This window comes from Chiloscyllium plagiosum, chromosome 35, assembly GCF_004010195.1.
Source record: "Chiloscyllium plagiosum isolate BGI_BamShark_2017 chromosome 35, ASM401019v2, whole genome shotgun sequence".
In the NCBI taxonomy this organism is placed as follows: domain Eukaryota; kingdom Metazoa; phylum Chordata; class Chondrichthyes; order Orectolobiformes; family Hemiscylliidae; genus Chiloscyllium; species Chiloscyllium plagiosum.
In genome coordinates, this window is record NC_057744.1 from 14,203,718 (window position 1) to 14,212,255 (window position 8,538).

Below are 8,538 nucleotides of genomic sequence, written 5' to 3' on the forward strand. Positions count from 1 at the left end.
TTGATATCCCAGTATGAGCAAAACTGAGTGTACAGAATCCCATGCCACAAAACGACACAACCAGCTATACTTAGCCACACAGATGACAAGCAACATGAGTTCAACAGGGACAACACTACTATTTATAGGACAAGTCAAACAGAACAGCCAGGGGATTCCTAGAGGCATAGCACTCATCGACAAACACATCAACCTGGACCCAATATACCAGCCACTGCTGCAGACAGCTGAAATGGACAACCGGAAGCAGCAGAGACAAACCACTATAAATGCTGGAGGAAACCACACAGAACATAGAAGTGCTTCACAACATTGGGATGGATGAGAGATAATGGGGAATAAAAAAAATATTTGTGTTAATATGCAAGTTGGTAAACATGAGTAACACCAAAAATTCAAGGGATTTGGGGGCATAGGTGCAGGTGGATGCCATCACCAAGTAGAATACTAGAAAAACAAAGATATGAAGGTGGATAAATCACCTGGACCAAATGAAATTCACCCCAGTGTTTGTTTTTTTTTAAGAATTGCGACAGTGTGGAAATAGGCCATTTGGCTCAACAAGTTCATACTGACCCTCTGAAGAGCAACTACCCAGACTCATTTTCCTACTGTATTACTCTACATTTCCCCTGAGTAATGCTTCTCATCTACATATCACTGAGCAATTTAGCATAGCCAATTCATCATTACATTTCCCCTGACTAATGTACCTAATCTATGCATCCCTGAACACTATGGGCAATTTAGCACAGCCAGTTCATCTACCTGCGCATTTTCAGATGTGGGAGGAAACCGACAGACATGGGGAGAATGTGCAAACTCCACACAATCACATGCGGGTGGAGTCTAACCCGGGCTCCTGGTGATGTGAGGCAACAGTGTTAACAGCCACTGCTGAAGATGAATGAGATAGTGGTGATCTTTCAGGAATCACTGGCGTCAGGGAAGGTCCCAGAGGACTCATTAATCATTATTGTAACTCCACTGTTTAAGAAGGGAATAAGACAAAAGATGGGGAATTACAAACTGATCTGGTCAGAGACAAAAAAAATGCTGGAATCCAAAGAAGACAAACAGGAGGCAGGAAGAACACAGCAAACCAGGCAGTGAAGTCAACATTTCAGATCAGATCATTCATCAGCTCCAAAAGCATATGATCTCAAATAAACCTGTTGGACTGTAACCTGGTGTCATGTGACTTCTGAGGCTGATAGTTATATGACATGGGAACTTGCTGAAGTGGGAGAAACAATGCTAATGCCACCAAACCTGAAATTGGGAGTGAAAGACTCCTTAACAACTGAAATTTAAAATGCAAAACCACAAATCTTGAAAGATAAGTAAAGGATGAGCTTTTATATAAATAACTACAGTGGCAGAATAAGGAGGATAGTAACATTGCATAGCATTCCCATTTTTTGTGAGTAGGTTAATCCACTAATTACTAATGATATGCAAGATAGTTGTATTTTACTGATAAACTTACTAGAAAATTCAGGAGAAACTTATTCACCCGGAGATATACTCACAATATGGAACCTGCTTAACGTATTGTTGAGATCAAAATGTGTATAAAGTTCATATGAAAAGCCTGAAAAGGTCAGCTGAGCTGTACTACCTGTTTGTGTGCTTTAGACTTCAAGTTAAAACAAAGTTGTCATTCCTGTTGGTCAAGAAGTAATACATTTAACATTTAGATGTGCTCGGAAATCTGCCAGCATGAGCCCTGGATTTTCTGGTACGATCATTCTGGATTAATAAAATGTTTTAAACCTTCCTGCTTTGCCTAAGATAAACAACCATGCGACTCATATTTAGTTATTCTTGCTTCCTTCATAACACAATGCTCTTCACGTGATCCACTCCTGGGACTTAGGCTCATTGGTGGTCACACAATATTCACTTTCTCTACTTACCACCTGAAATAAGTTTGTGTGAGGCTGAAAATTTCAAAGGGACAGTTTAGGTCAGTTCCAAAAGTATACTTAACTCTTATCCCCATGGATGTGGGCTGACCTTAGCAGCAGCCATTTATTTGGATACAGGTAAGTCCTTATTGTCAAGTCATGTGATCCCTACGTTCCTAAGTATTTTGCTATCACGTTTGTAAAATGCAATACAAATTTAAAATTCGATATAGCTATATATTGTAATTCACTAGTACTGACTGCCTCTAGACAATTCCCCCAGCAATTCCAAATTCTTTACTCTTAATTTACCTGGCATCCCAATTCAGCTACACAGCTAACTCATGTGCTCATCTAGATTTGACAGAGTTTAGGACCTTCTGAAAAAACTTAATCTGGCCCAATTAGCTGCATATTTAAGCCTGGTGGTCCAGAACTTGCCACCCTCTTAGCCAAACTGTCTCAGTACAATCACAACATTGACACCTACCCGACAATGTGGAAAATTGTTCAGGTATGTCCTGAACAATAACCACCTCAATTATGTCCTAGCCAATTACCACCTCATCACTTTATTCTCGATCATCAGTAAATTGATGGAAAGTGTCATCAATCGAGCTGTCAAGCAGCACCTGCTCAGCGACGCCCAGTTTTGGTTCCACTGGGACCACTCAGCTCCTGTCCTCATTACAGCCTTGGTTCAAATATAGACAAAAGAATTGAATTTCAGAGCTGAGGTGAGTGTGATAGCCATAGACATCAAGGCTGCAATTGACCAAGTGTGGCATCAAGCAGTCCCAGCAAAATTGGAATCAATGGGTATTAGAAGGAAAACTGTCACGTGGTTGGAGTCATACTTGACAAATAGGAACATGATCATAGTTGTTGGAGGTCATCTCATCTCCAGGACATCTCTGTATGAGTTCCTCAGGGTAGTTCTTAAGCCCAACCATTTTCAGCTGCTTCATCAATGATCTTCCCTCCATCATAAGGTCAGAAGTGGGGATGTTCAGTAATAATTGCATCACTGTTTGCGACTCCTCAGATACTGGAATAGTCCATGTTCAAATGCAACAGCATCTGTATAATATCCAGCCTTGGGATGACAAGTGGCTAGTAACATTCACATCACACAAATGCGAATGACCAATAAGAAACAATCTAACCACCACCCATTAACATTCAATGGTGTTACCTTCACTGAATTCTCCCATTATCAACATCCTGAGGATTATCATTGACCAGAAGGTCAACTGGACTCTCAACACCTAAATGCAATGGCGACAAGAGTAGGTCAGATTCCTGATTCCCCAAAGCCTGTCCACATCTACAAGACACTAGTCAGGAGTGTGATGGAATATTCCCCACCTGCCTGGATGAGTGCAGCTCCAACAACACTCAAGATGCTTGACATCATCCAGGAAAAAGTAGCCCACTTAATTGGCACTACATCCACAAACATTCACTCCCTCCACCATTGATGCTAGGTATCTGCAGTGTGTACTAATGCACCATAGAAATTCACCATAGCAAGATCCTCAGACAACACCTTCCAAATGCACGACCACTTCCATCTGTAAGAAAAAGGGCAGTGGATAAGTGGGAACACCACCACCTTCAAATTCCCCTCCACACCACACACCATCCTGGCTTTGAAATATATCGTCATTTAGAGTCATAGAGATGTACAGCATGGAAACAGACCCTTCGGTGCAACCTGTCCATGCTGACCAGATATCCTAACCCAATCCAGTCGCACCTGCCAGCAACCGGCCCATTCCCTCCAAATCATTCCTATTCATATACCCACCCAAATGCCTCTTAAATGTTGCAATTGTACCAGCCTCCTCCACTTCCTCCGGCTGCTCATTCCATACACATACCACCCTCTGTGTGAAAAAGTTGCCCCGTAGGTCTCTTTTATATCTTTCCCCTCTCACCCTAAACCAAGCCCTCTAGTTCTTGACTCCCCGACCCCAGGGAAAAGACTTTGCCTATTTACGCTATCCATGCCCCTCATCATTTTGTAAACCTCTATAAAATCACACCTCAGCCTCTGACGCGACAGGGAAAACATCCCCAGCCTGTTCAGCCTTTCCCTATAGCTCAAATCCTCCAACCCTGGCAACATCCTTGTAAATCATTTCTGAACCCTTTCAAGTGTCACAGCATGTTTCAGATAGGAAGGAGACCAGAATTGCATGCAATATTTCAACAGTGGCCTAACCAATGTCCTGTACAGCCACAACATGACCTCCCAACTCCTGTACTCAATACTCTGACCAATAAAGGAAAGCATACCAAACGCTGTCTTCACTATCTTATCTACCTGTGACTCCAATTTCAAGGAGCTATGAACCTGCAATCCAAGGTCTCTTTGTTCAGCAACACTCTCTATGACCTTACCATTAAGTGTATAAGTCCTGCTCACCGGTCTATAGTTCCCTGGCTTGTCTTTACCGCCCTTCTTAAACAGTGGCACCACGTTTGCCAATATCCAGTCTTCCGGCACTTCACCTGTGACTATCGATGATACAAATATCTCAGCAAGAAGCCCAGCAATCACTTCTCTAGCTTCCCACAGAGTTCTCGGGTACACCTGATCAGGTCCTGGGGATTGATCCACCTTTAACCGTTTCAAGACATCCAGCACTTTCTCCTCTGTAATCTGAACATTTTGCAAGATGTCACTATCTATTTTCCTACAGTCATTATCTTCCATATCCTTTTCCACAGTAAATACTGATGTAAAATACTCATTTAGTATCTCCCCCATTTTCTGCGGCTCCACACAAAGGCCACCTCACTGAACTTTGATGGGCCCTATTCTCTCCTTAGTTACCCTTTTGTCCTTAATGTATTTGTAAAAGCTCTTTGGACTCTCCTTAATTCTATTTGCCAAAGCTATCTCATGTCCTCTCTTTGCCTTCCAGATTTCGCTCTTAAGTATACTCCTATTTCCTTTATACTCTTCTAAGGATTCACTCGATTTATCCTGTCTATGCCTTACATATGCTGCCTTCTTTTTCTTCACTAAACCCTCAATTTCTTTAGTCATCCAGCATTCCCTATACCTACCTGCCTTTCCTTTCATCCTAACAGGAATATACTTTCTCTGGATTCTCGTTATCTCATTTCTGAAGGCTTCCCATTTTCCAGACGTCCCTTTATCTGCGAACAACTGCCCCCAATCAGCTTTTGAAAGATCTTGCCTAATACCGTCAAAATTGGCTTTCTCCAATTTAGAACTTCAAGTTTTAGATCTGGTCTATCCTTTTCCATCATTATTTTAAATCTAATAGAATTATGGTTGCTGGCCCCAAAGTGCTCCCCCACTGGCACCTCAGTCACCTTCCCTGCCTTATTTCCCAAGAGTAAGTCAAGTTTTGCACCTTCTCTAGTAGGTACATCCACATACTGAATCAGAAAATTGTCTTGTACGCACTTAACAAATTCCTCTCCATCTAAATCCTGAACAGTATGGCAGTCCCAGTCAGTGTTTGGAAAGTTAAAATCCCCTCTCACAACCACCCTATTTTTCTTACAGATAAGTTCTTCACTGTTGCTGGTTCAAAATCCTGGAATTCTCTCACTAATGGTAATGTGGGTCAACCCACAGCAGGTGGGCTGCAGTGGTTCTGAAAAGCAGCTAACCACCACTTTCTCTAGGGCAACTAGGGATGGGCAATAAATGTTGGCCAGCCAGCAATGCCAAATTCCATTACTGAATAAAAGAAAAATTGTACAGTTTTGGTCTGTTTTTTTAGGGAAGAATGTAAATGGTTTGGAGATAGATCAGATGAAGTTCACAAGTTTAATATCTTTTGCATGTTTGGAAACCTGTGGTGGAGGTAAATTGGATTTTTTTTCGGCGGTGGAATCCAAGGTTACTCGGAGTAGATGAGAATGCGGATTTCAAAACACAAACAGTTCAGGCACAATCTTATTGAATGGTGGAGCAGGTTCAAAGTACCAAATGGCCTACTTGTGCTCCTAATTTGTACATTCGTATATTGTAGCCAACTTCGAAAGAGAATGACTTTCAAAACTTCTGCTGGTACAAATAACAAAGAATAAATGAAGGTTGTGTGATAATCACTTGAACTGCTTTCCCACCTTATGTGAACACGATCTGTTGACATCTGCTGTGATTCTGCATATGTTTAGCAATAGTTCATTCAGAATGTCTTTTCAAAACATGCCAGAACTGACTGTACAGATTTAAAGGTAAATAGAAATTAAAAGCATATAAATTGTTGTTTAAAAAAAAGACTTACCTAAAGGTGTTCAACACTTATTTATTATTCTATTCATTCTTTGGACGATATGTAATAAAGATCTGAAATCGTTCCTGACAAAAAATTTGGAAAAACAGCAAGTTTGGTTGTCAGAAAATGAAAAATAAATGGAAGTCAGCATAATGCCATGTAAACTGATATGGTGTAATGACACAAATTTTATGCCTTCTTAAGTTTGCTGTGACTGCAAGGGCTATTATACTTTACTTTTCTATTTTTTGATGATGTAGTTTGTTGCTTTGAAATATTCTTCATTACATGAATGGTGACAATATGATAGCTAAAATTTCATCATTTGTACCTACCTTTAAGAGAAACAACAAAAATTTCATTGAGGTCATTGTTCATGAGTGACATATTTTCAACAAGGATGTGTTGAATAAATTGTTTCATATGTACAGCCAGTTGCATATTGGTAACAGTGAGTATTTGTATAATGGATTGGACTATAACTACAGCAGAAGTCAGTTAAATTGAAATTGAATAATGATTAATAACACAGTTTGCACCTGTTATTATTGCATGATCATTCCCTTGTTGATTCATTCTTGACCTTGGTGAGGTTACTAGAAAAGTGTCAAATAGGGATTAGGAGCCGTTCCAGATCAGTCAGCTGGACTGTACTGCTATGTGTGTGACCTCTGACCACTTACACTGTAAAATTATGGGTACCTAAATGCAAGGTGACCATATTTTTTTCTTAGCAGTGCAAATCTGCAAGTTGTGGGTGAAATGGCTTAAAAATATCTTTGCTACAAACTTAAAAACTCGGAGCAGGAATAGACCATTGCAGGTCTTGCTTAATTCTGATCTGCCATTTGATACAATTTTTTGTTCAGCTTTACCCCCACATCCCCTCTCATTCTGAATGTCTTTTGATTCCATTTGAGATTAAAAATTTGCCTGCAGTATTTCACTTTAATCCCAAATTCCCCAATTGGAGAAAACAACCTCTCCATGGATACTCTATCAAGCACCTTCAAATCTTTTCTGTTTCAATGCAATCATCTCTCATTGTCCAGAAGACACAATCTACTCAATGTCTTATCATAAAACAGAGATCTCTCCCCAGGGATCAATCTTTGTTATATCACCTCAATTACAAGTACATCTTGTTTTAAAATGTGGAGACGAAGACTGTGCATGGTACTCCAGGTGTGGTTTCATCAAGTTCCTGTACAATCAGAGGAGAGTGTCCTAATATTGCAATCCTCTTACAATAAAGGGTAGCCTGTAATTTGTCTGCCTAATTGTTTGTTGTACCTGCATGCTAATTTCCTTTTTTCCTTGTGTAAGTACACCTAATCTTTCTGAACGTCAGCTTTTATAAGTCTTGTGCCTTTTAAAAAAGTATTCTGCTTTTCTATTCTTGTTAATAAAATGAACAAGCTCCATCTGCTCCAAGCTCCAAGAACTGAGGATGCTGAAGTCAGAAACAAAAGCAAAAATTTCTGGAAAAACTCAGCAGGTCTGGCAGCATCTGTGGAGATAAAGCAGAGTTAATATTTCATGACCTTTCTTCAAAATTCAACCTTCATTTGTTGCCACTTATTTAACCTGCCATTGTGACAGCTATGTGCTAAAAAATAAAAATTGTTGTTACTGACCAAGATGTGTTTTAAAAAAAGAGAAAAAACGTCATCTCTACTCACCCATTCATAACAGTATACTGTATGAGAAATGGATGCTGACTGGTTGGTAAGTTGTCTTTGATGGTTGATACATTGCCATGGAGAATGCAGCAGTGAAGTTTTTATCTCGAACACTTTCATTTCTGTAAAACAATGCAAAGAATAAAGGTTTCAAGTTTTATGTTAAATTATTTTTCACTATTTATTTCCTCCTGGGTTGAATCTGTGATTGAGAAAACAAATGGTCAAGCCATCTACTTTCAAGATACTGTTATTAATCAGACATCTGAGGTGCACGAGGACAGGTTTTCTACTTATTTTCTTGCCCTGTCTGAGAGGAATACCCAGCCACTAATTTGCATCTTCTCACAATGATTTGACTGAACACACAAACTGGGTGGAATAGAATTTGATCAGCATAATCTCAATTTATGGTGTGTATCTTGGTGTTGCGCTAATATTTTATTCATTCAGGAGAATTATTTTGAGCCACATTTTGTTCAAATTTGAAGTCACAAAAAGACCCCCCACAAAGATCAGCCCTTCATCCTTCCATATTTGTAAATTATTACTCCATCTCCAACTATTCCTTCTCATCTCAAGTCCTTGAACCTGCAGTTGGCTCCCAAATGCATACTCATCTTTCCTGAACACCATTTTTGCATTTCTCTGTTCAGATTTCTGCCTATGTGTCAGTAC